The sequence below is a fragment of the Malaclemys terrapin genome, chromosome 6, assembly GCF_027887155.1.
Source record: "Malaclemys terrapin pileata isolate rMalTer1 chromosome 6, rMalTer1.hap1, whole genome shotgun sequence".
Classification (NCBI taxonomy): Eukaryota; Metazoa; Chordata; order Testudines; family Emydidae; genus Malaclemys; species Malaclemys terrapin.
Window position 1 is genome coordinate 27998648 of NC_071510.1, and position 10626 is coordinate 28009273.

General features: G+C 43.9%; 2 non-coding genes across 2 annotated transcripts; both read right to left on the bottom strand.

Annotated features, from left to right (window-relative positions):
• Positions 1-5139: 5139 nt before the first annotated feature.
• TRNAH-GUG (transfer RNA histidin (anticodon GUG)) lies at positions 5140-5211 on the bottom strand. The gene has a single exon. It is a non-coding gene; the product is annotated as a tRNA-His (tRNA).
• Positions 5212-10327: 5116 nt separating this feature from the next.
• Positions 10328-10399, bottom strand: TRNAH-GUG (transfer RNA histidin (anticodon GUG)). Its single transcript has one exon. It is a non-coding gene; the product is annotated as a tRNA-His (tRNA).
• Positions 10400-10626: the final 227 nt, after the last annotated feature.

Here is a 10626-nt window from a genome sequence, read left to right on the forward strand (position 1 = left end):
TTAAAAGTTTAAAGAGCTCATTGTTCCATAGTAAAGCATGTTAGCAATTTATTTTGGACAATTTGGATGGTTTTACATCTGAAAGTTCATCTCCGAGTTTATTGAGCATTATTGCAGTATAAGAAGATAATTGGTGGAACCTTAGCTAAAGAAGAATGACAGAAAGAGATGTTCCTAATGCCTGATTTTGCATTTAGAAAAGAATAATTGGAGCATGATGTTACAGTTGTATGGTATTTCCCATAATCTTTCTCTAGTGTTTAAAAACTGTATTGTTCACTAGATAAAGTAAAGTGTCTGGTTTCCCATATGTAATGAGTTGTATGAAATGGAAAGCAGGGGGAGGGATGCTACACAATCTTATGTGATGATTTATTTTATCCTTGTGGTTTTCACCCCTTTGAGTTTAGCTTTGTTTCAGGTTTGAAAATAAATGACAGACTACCGAGTTTCACCTCGCTTCACTTCTTGATCATGAATTCCCCATGATTTCAGTGCAAACCCAGAAATGGGCTGGATACCTAGAATATTGTGAATCTTCTGATGAACCTGGGATAAGTTCTGAGTTTCTTAACAAAACCCAGAAGAAGGCAAGATTTTGTGTAGTTTTAGGTTTCATAACAGAAATGTGGTGCACTGCCCTCCTGCATATATTCTCTTGCTTTCTCTCTAGCCCTTCCTCTCTTTTATGTAAACTCTCTAGTGCAGGGGTGGGCAAATTACAGCCCTCAGGCCTTTGGATCTGGCCTGGGGATTGCCCCCCATGGTGCTGTGGGCCCCGCGCCGCTCTCAGCAGTGGCCAGCCCGACATCCCTGTGGCCCCCGGGCCCTTGCCTCCAGGCACCGCCCCCCGCAGCTCCCATTGGCCGGGAATGGGGAACTCCAGGGGCCACAGTGCTTCCTGGAGCGGTGCAGGACCGGGGACAGGGCAGGCATGTAGGGAGCCTGCCCTGGCCCCAGTGCATGTCGCTGCCACCCCAGAGCCTGAACCCCTCCTGCACCCCACCAACTCCCTGCCTTAAGCCCCCTGCCTGCACCCAGCACCCCTCCTGCACCCCAACCCCCTGCCCTGAGCCCTCTGCCTGCACCCCAACCCCCTTCCCTGAGCCCCCCATACACTCCGTACCCCTCTGCCCCAATCCCTTGCCCTGACCCCTTCCTGCACACTGCACCCCCTCCCACACCCTGCACCCCCTCCCACACCCCAACCCCCTGCCCCGGCCCTGCATACAATTTCCTCACCTAGATGTGGCTCTCGTCTCGGCCCAAAAAGTTTGCCCACCCCTGTGCTAGAACAACAGACCCCACTGTGCAATAGGGTTTCCTAGAGAGACAAGATATCCATTCAGACCAGCAGTGCTGAATGTTACAATGCTGAGAGTTACAGAACAGGGAATGCTAGGAGCATGGGTTCTGCTTCCAGTAGCATTCCCTTTGTTTAAAACATTATTATTCTTTAGTGGATCAGACAATATTTATTATTAGTGAGGGGGCAGGTGTTTTAGTAGCCAGGAACCAAGAGAACTAGGTGATGATAAAGGGGCAGGATACAGAGGAGCCAGGACCCAAGGAGTCTGGGGTGCTCCATGCGTCGGAGCCCCAGGAGAAGCATAAGCCACTTTGGGAGTGGGAAAAGCAGACCTAGTAGTATGATTATACTGGGATAATAGACTGATCCATAACAAAATATTTGCTACACTCTGATACCGAATACTCCAAGTGGATACAATCCAGAGAATTTATTTCCAGTGCCAGCTAATCAATAATTAGGGGGCTATAACATAACAAGAAAAGTTCTTTTCCTCACAGCCTTTCAAGTGACCTACATTCTGAGAAATCTTTGAAGGAAGGTTCTTCTGTGGAAATACCGGGAACTATTGTCTTTCCCAGGCAGGGCTGCTCGGGATGACATGGAGAAACAAAATATTGTCCCTTCATGAGAAAGTACTGAGATGAATATTAAAGCATTAATGAACGTGCATGGATGTTTCTAACCTTTGCAGGATGATGGGACAATGAGATCTCTAATTTTAATTTCAACAAATCTTATAAAAATGGTAAGATAAGACAGTGGAACAATTTCAATTAAATTCCAAATCAAAATGCCATGCTTATTAAGTTTATGAAATGGGAACACTTCTGAATCTAGACCAGGAGTGGGAGAACTTTTTGGCCCGAGGGCCACTTGGGGTTGCAAAACTGTATGGAGGGCCGGGTAGAGAAGGCTGTGCCTCCCCAAATAGCCTGGCCCCTACCCCCTATCTGCCCCCTCCCACTTCCCACTCCCTGACTGCCCCCCTTAGAACCTCCAACCCCCCCTGCTCCTTGTCTCCTAACCTCCCCCTCCTGGGACCCCCCCACCCCAACTGCCCCCTGGGATCCCACCCCATGCAACCCCACCCCTGCTCCCTGTCCCCTGACTGCCCTGACCCCCTATTCACAACCTTGCCCCCTAGCAGGCCCCCCAGGACTCCCATGCTTATGCAACCCCCCTGTTCCCCATCTCTTGACCCCTATTCACACCCCTGCCCCCTGGCAGGCCCCCCAGGACTCCCATGCTTATGCAACCCCCCTGTTCCCCATCCCCTGAGCGCCCACCCCTGAACTTCTGCCCCATCCAACCGCCCCCTGCTCCTGTCCCGACTGCCCTCCGGGACCCCTCGCCCATTATCCAACCCCCCATCCCCCTTATCATGCCGCTCAGAGCAGCATGTCTGGCAGCCGCGCCGCCCAGCCAGAGCTAGACACACTGCCGTTCTGCTCTGCAGGAGCGCGCCGCTCCGCCGGTCAGAGCGCTGCCTGCGTGGCGGTGTTCCTGCAGGAGAGGGGGGAACAGCAGGGGAGGGGCCGGGGGCTAGACTCCCCGGCTGGGAGCTCAAGGGCCAGCCAGGATGGTCCCGTGGTCTGGATGTGGCTCATAGGCCGTAGTTTGCCCACTTCTGTTATAGCACCTGCTGTGCTGCTATCAGTCATCCCAGGGTCGCAAGTACATGGACTCTGTTTCTGTCACAAAGCTCTGATGGATTCAGTCACATATTTATGATACAACTGCAGGGGGAATTTTGTGTATATATTTATTTTTTTAAATTGTAAAGTAAATGAATAACCTCTTACCATGGAATTGTAGAGAAAATGCCTACATTATTTTGCAGTGATGCTAAGAAAAACCTAGTGCATGCTGCGAACGTCTCTTTTGAAAACTGGCCTTTTTTGTGTGTGTGTGTGTGTAAACATATTAAGACTGCTTTAAATTGGTCTTGTGTAAGAACTAAACTTGAATTAAAGGTGGTTACAAAAGACCTCTGTAACAATTGCTATAAATAGGGTGGATTTTTCCCATGGACTAAAGCTATAAAATCCCAAATGAATTTGTGATGGACTGCTTTGTTCTGACTTATTCAGTGTCTGTCCTTTTCATTTCTTTATTTGTTCTAAGTTACAGGTTCAGTGGGATTAAATACTACCTACTGGACTTCATGGCCAGGGTGTTTCTCACATTTAATAATGTGTCCAAGATTATCCTGGAATGGTTATCTCATTTTTCTTGCTGCATCCAATCTCTGCTGGACCTGACACCTAGAGAGGGGTGAACTCTGTTCCATCCAAGAACTAGGAAGCCATGAATTTTGCTTTTCGATTAAGCATTCCTGACCTCAGAAGGACCAGAGATTCTGTTTGTTTAGGAAAAAAGCCATGACTCTAGTCTGAGCTATCAAAAATGTACAGCCATTTACTTTCTGTCTTCCCATAAAGGAGCATTCTTCTCCTTTTTCTTTCTTTCCTGCCTTGTTTGTCTGCAGCTATGTTTGCACTACACACTACTGTTGGCATACCTATGTCAGTTGGGGTATGAAGAGGTGTGATCCCTGTCCAACATAGCTGGGCCATCAGAGGCAGTTATAACAGCAAAACTGGGTTTTTATGGGTATAGCTTGTTTCACTTTGGGTAGGGGCTGTACAAAGAGCTCTGCTGGATAGCTGCATCCACACTAGGAGCACTTTGCTGGCATAAAATACCAGTATTCCTATAGTGATAAATTGCTCCTAGTGTAGACAGGGCCTATGTGTCTTTGGTTTGGAGAAATCCCTTTAACAAAACTAAATGGCTCGTGATTGAGCCTGTGCCTTTGTTTTTTAACTCATTTATTATTTTGTATCCTATGACAGAGTTAGAATGGGGTTTGTAACCTAAAGTTAATAAAGTTTAAGATATTAAACACCCTAGATATTAAGAAATTAAATTGTTCCATCAATTGGTCCTTTCTTCCCTGCCCCCCCACCCCCAAATAAAAAGAATATTTTATTTTAGCACTATCCAAGATCATTTCCTAATGACTTTCTGCTTTCCCCCCACCCATTAGGCTTCTAGTGAGCCCAACCCTGGACATACTAGCAGACCAGTCCTCCTTCCTCCACAAAAATGGAGTGAAATCCACAGGGCAGCAGGGAAGAATGGGCATCATTTTTCTCTTTCCCCCGCAGCTGTCAATACCCTCCTGTCCACACCTCCCTGCCCCATGCTAAAACTGTACTTCATTTCCCACAGCCTAGCACTTATTTTAGAACCAAATGTGCCTGTGTCACACACAGACCTGGTGTTTCGCATTTATTGCTGTCAGTTATTGACCTCATAAATGGCTCATTCTTGGAGGTGCTGGAAAGCCTTATGCTAAAGGAATGAATCGCACATAATTTCACGCATCCTTTGCTGCTTTTCCTGTTGTGTCCTTCTGGGATTTTCTTTTGTGGTGGTGGAATTTCCAGAGACAGACTGCAGAAAGAAAATCATATTTTCACTGGGAAAAAGAAAGGTATGTTAAAACCCTTCCAGAATGGAGTCAATTAAATACTGCACCAAGGTTACAGGATATAGAAGTTGTTCAAAATGACATAAAAAGAAAGGGATAAGGCAAATATGGTGCAAAGAGATTCAATTTCCTCCTCTGGTAATGAGCTAATTGCAATTGTGTGCAACTGCCTCTTCCTTACATTTTGCTGTGCTTTAGAAAATAACTAGATGCAATTATTTTGGGCTGACTGAATTACTGCTGACCAAGCATTCATATGTAGTTAGCCGTGTGTTAACTGAGAGCCTTTTGAAAGGGAATAGATATTAACAAAAAGACACCACCCTCCTCCTGCCGTGACTCGGAGTCGAACCGAGGTTGCTGCGGCCACAACGCAGAGTACTAACCACTATACGATCACGGCAAGCTAGTATGATTAGCAGGCTATAGGTTGTCCTCTAGCAGAGCTGTGAGAATACTGCTACCAAGTGAGAATTGGTTGCAATGATTCACATGACTGTCTGCACCCCCAGGCAGTGCTAAACTGAGGAAAGATTTAAGTTTTGAACAATGGAAACAAGAAAATTCTTATTTCTCCCCACCACTGTGCATAATAAGAAAAACAGAAAAAGGATTTCCTATACCATAATGTAGAACTTAAAAAAAATTCTATTTTCAAATTACTGGTTCAACAGAGAGAGAGAGAGAGAGAGAGCGAGAGAGCGCGGTGTTGTTTTTGGTTCTTATAACTGTGGAAGCTTTTGTTTTAAGTAGCTAGTATATATATATATTTTTCCTGAGACAGTCTCTAAAATGCATTTCAAATAGGGTTTGGATTGGAAGTCTAGTTTTTAAAACTGGCCTCAGCTATCCTATCATGGAAAGAAGGGGGATTGATATTACACAACAACAAAAATGTAGTAGACATTTTGAGTAATTCATTTTGTTTGAAAGACCCCCCCCACCCCAATTATGATACTGTTCAATCCAGTAACCCAGTATTGCCAACTGCACACATTCAAAAATAATGAATCAAGCCCCAAAACACTATGGCAGTGGTTAAAAAAAAAAAAAAAAACAACACAAAACACACACACACACAAAAACCACACAACAACTCATGAGATTTAAAAAAAATAACAAATGTGAAGTTCTTTTTATTTGCCTGGTGGTATTAAAGCATTTAGAATTTACACTTTCAAGCTTTTCTCTGCAACCAGGAGGGAGAGAAATTTACTTGTTTTAAAAAGCTGAGATTCTCAGGTTATCATTAATTAATTAATTTATTAGTAGTATTGTGGTAGTCCTGGTAGCTCAGGTCATGGACAAGGACCTAATTGTGCAACATGCTATACAACAGAACAAAAAGACAGCTCCTGCCCCCAAAGAACTTACAGTCTAAGCATAAGACAAGAGACAATAGGAGAATATGGACGGAGGGAAACAATGTTGGTCAGTATGATAGGCAGTGGTTTTGGCATACCAGCTGCCTAACTTGTCAACTTTTTTTGTAGATCTCACAGCAAAAGAGAGTTCTAAGGAGGAATTTTAGGGAAGCTGATGAGGGGACTTTAAAGCAAGTAGCATTGTTGGGTTGAGAATTTGAAGTCAGCAAATCACTGTGACAATGATGTTTTAATGCTGATAAAAGCAATAGTTTGTTACTAATATTTTATTAAACGAGGATCTGCACAAATCTCCACTGTGTTATACTGTGTATTCAGAATATTTCCACCTACACGTATTTAATTTCTACATGTAAATCAACTGAGCTAAATCCTCTCTTTTGCTTTGGAACACAGAGAACAGATTTTTTTAATTAATTACTGAAACACACACAAGTGCCTTTGTAAGAGATATTGTGAAAAGAATGAGACTCAGTTTATGTTTTTGCAGAAGAACAGGATCTCCCTGTATTTACATAAGAAAAATCTTAGGAAGGTAAAAGGGTCAGTGGGCCCATTAACCAGTCCACCTTGTTTTTCTTCTGCCACTTCCCTTCATACATCATTGTCCTCCTCACAGAAGTTCTCTTGAGAATTCATTATTTTTACTTGTTGTAATGTCTCTTCTGGGTAATCCATTTTACATTTATAGAGCCAGCTCTAAGTGCAGCATGGGCCCATAACAGAGCTAGTTATGGCTGGCTAATTCTCAAGTTGCCACAACTACAGCTCCACAGGGCCGGTGCAACCATTAAGGCGACCTAGGCAGTCACCTAGGGTGCTAGGATTTGGGGGGTGCCATTTTCTTTGGCAGCAACCACGGCAGCTGGATCTTCAGCTGCCCAGGTCACTGCCGGCATTTAGGCAGAGGGAGCTGGGGCAGTAGAGCGCGGGGAGGGCCGGCGGCGGCAAGGGGGGGGGCGGCATGCAGGGGAACTCCCCGCCCCAGTTCACCCCTGCCCCGCCTCCTCCCCGAGCATGCCATCGCTGCTTCATTTCTCCCGCCTCCCAGGCTTGCAGCGCCAATCAGCTTAGGTGCCACAAGCCTGGGAGGCGGGAGAAGTGAAGCAGTGACGGCGTGCTCGGGAAGGAGGCGGGGCAGGGGTGAGCTGGTGCGGAGGAGGGTGCCTGATGCCTCAGGGTGGGGAGCTGCTGCGGGGGGGGGGGCACCTCAGGGCGGAGGGGGGGAGCTGCCATGGCGGGCACGCAAAGTGGAAGTTTCGCATAGGGCACGAAACATCCTTCCACCGGCCCTGCAGCTCCAACATAAGTTAGAGATGCCTAAATGCTGCTCTAACTTATGAGAGCTAGCTACAGCCCTTATGTGATCATGCTCCAGCAGAAATTGCCACAGGGGACTGCCAGGTTGAAAGGGAAGGGATAAGCACCACTGGCTTTATACTAGTTGAGAATTCTCTAGACTTCAAAAGTGTATAAGAATAATACAGCAGAGAGCACACAATGTATTCTCCTTTTTGTAACTCATACATTTAGGAAGACTATTTAGCACTTACATAGTGCTTTCAATCTGGAAGGCCTTTACAAGAATGGGAAGGCATTTTACAGAGAGGGAAATAGGCACGGAAGGGACATGCCAAAGCGCTCTCAGTGAGAAATAGAGGTGTGAGAAAGGTGAAATATTTATGTCTCTGAAGGGCAGAAGTGCTTTATTGAGGTAGACTGCAGTATTACTTCACTTAAGGAATTCAGTCAATTAAGGGAATTTGTTCATTAAATGTACTTTAAATTTCCTTTTAATATGCAGAGGAATTCACAACAGGGGTGTCCATAAATTAAAAAATATTATTATATTTACTACAGTGATCACCACACAGTAGCATAGGAGAAAGTGTGATCTCCACTAACTGTTATAGACTTTAGTTCAGGAATGCATCAGTGTGGCCTAGAGGCTAGAGCAGGGGTTGGCAACCTTTCAGAAGTGGTGTGCCGAGTCTTCATTTATTCACTCTAAGGCCTGGTCCACACTAACCCCCCACTTCGAACTAAGGTACGCAAATTCAGCTACGGTAGCTGAATTTGAAGTACCTTAGTTCAAACTTACTGCAGGTCCAGATGCGGCAGGCAGGCTCCCCCGTCGATGCCGCGTACTCCTCTCGCCGGGCTGGAGTACCGGCGTCGATGGTGAGCACTTCCGGGATCGATCCCAGAAGATCAATTGCTTACCGCCGGACCCGGAGGTAAGTGTAGACCTACCCTAATTCAAGGTTCTGCGTGCCAATGATACATTTTAATGTTTTTAGAAGGTCTATAGGTCTATAATATATAACTAAACTACTGTTGTATGTAAAGTAAATAAGGATTTTAAAATGTTTAAGAAGCTTCATTTAAAATTAAATTAAAATGCAGAGCCCCCTGGACCGGTGGCCAGGACCCGGGCAGTGTGAGTACCACTGAAAGTCAGCTAGTGTGCCATAGGCTGCCTACCTCCGGGCTAGAGCATTGGAATAGGACTCAGGAAACTAGCCAGCTGGGTGACCTGGGCAAACCATTTCACCTCTCTGAACTTCAGTTTTCCAATTGGATAATGATACTCACTTCCTTTGTAAAGCACTATACAAATGATAGATATTATCATCATTTAGGACATACTCTACTTATGTCCCATTTAGTTCAATGAGACTTAAGCAGTGTCTTGAATCAAGGCCATAGTTAACTTTACTCTAAGGGCTTGTCTATGCATGGGGTGGTTTCTGATTAATTTAATGTGTGGACACTCTTATTCTGGATTAAGAGTGTCCACACATGGAGTTAATCAGGAACAACTTCATGTGTACAGAAGCACTCACAAAACGCAAGACTCCTGTGACCTTCTCTCCACATCATTGAAAGCAACAGGGAAAAAAAGAATTCACATGCACAATTGTTTTTCTAATATTGACAAAGGATTTTTGGAAGACTTTAGCAACCGCCACCCCACTTTATTTTCCAGATGACATCACAAGCCACAACAGGAGTGGGAGAAGACTCAGGTTAAAGTGCATGGAGACTTGACACATGTAAATAACGTTGTTTAAGCACAGAACTCATCTTTATTTCACATTATTTTTCAGAGTGCTGCTCACAATTTCAGGAAACTTAATTCTCAGAACAGCTTGTAACTAAAAAGGCCACAATATATAAATTCCCTGAAAATTTTCAGTAAAATCTTTCAGAAAGCCTGTATTTCATGTGGGGCTTTGGAAAATACAGGATCATACAACTCACCCAAAATGTGAGTCTGTCAACCCCCCTGTCTCTCCAGGATATAATCCACAGGTAGAAGACAGATATTAAACCAAATACAAATAAGTAATAATAAAGGTACTTGCTCTTAGTCTTACTTCTGATACAATTAAGAACCAATGACCAGAACTTCCATAAAATGGCATCTAAATATTCTAACTCCTTAGCAATAAGCCATCATTCATTTAGTTATATGGTATGTAATATGATTTATTACATGAATTACTGTTATTTGCTATAGTGTAATTTATAGGATCCAAATGCCCCTTTTAGAGGTCTTCTTTCGAAGAACCGGAGTTCTTATTGAGTGTAATTTAACTTTCTTCATCACTGCCTCATATGCTTATCACAGAGACAAAGGGTTTCCTGGAATCACTGATGAGGGACAGTTAATTTTGTTGGTCACCCAGGAAAAAAACCCTGGTAACAACAATTCATGCCTGATTAAGCAAGTTTTTCACATCTATTGCTGTCATATTTTCAAGTAACTCAGGATTGTTGCTTTATTATTATACACTACTGGCAAAGATCAAAAATAAGCAGACTTTATGAGTTTGTTCAGTCCAGACCTAAAGTAGCTGTAATTTCTAAAAATTACATGCTCACTACGCCACAATGTGCATCACATTATCCATAAATACACGTTTAAAATAAAATAAATAAATAAATAAATAAAAAACCCTCAAGAGCCCACATACTTGCAATAGGCTTATTGAGCTAATACTTACCTTGTAAGGTAAAATTTACAAATAGTCTTTATAAAATGTACAAGATTTTTAATTGCTTGTTCATTGTATTGGTTTCACGGATAGATTTTTAAGTTCTGTATTTTAAAAAACACGTTTCCCTTCCTGCCGTGACTCGGATTCGAACCGAGGTTGCTGCGGCCACAACGCAGAGTACTAACCACTATACGATCACGGCAAGCTATCAGGGAGTTGCACATTTGCCTTGCTTTTTCCCCTGTTGCAGTGTTGAAGTCAAAAGGCACAGCGCCACCTGTTGTCCATCCTACCGTTCTATAAATCAGCTAAACCACAGCTGGCTAAAATATTTGTATAAGTAATTACACGCTGCAATCTGCTCGCGTTTGCTCCTGCGCTGAATCCTACTTTCTATACTAACTTATGGCTTATCAACCTGGGGGTCAT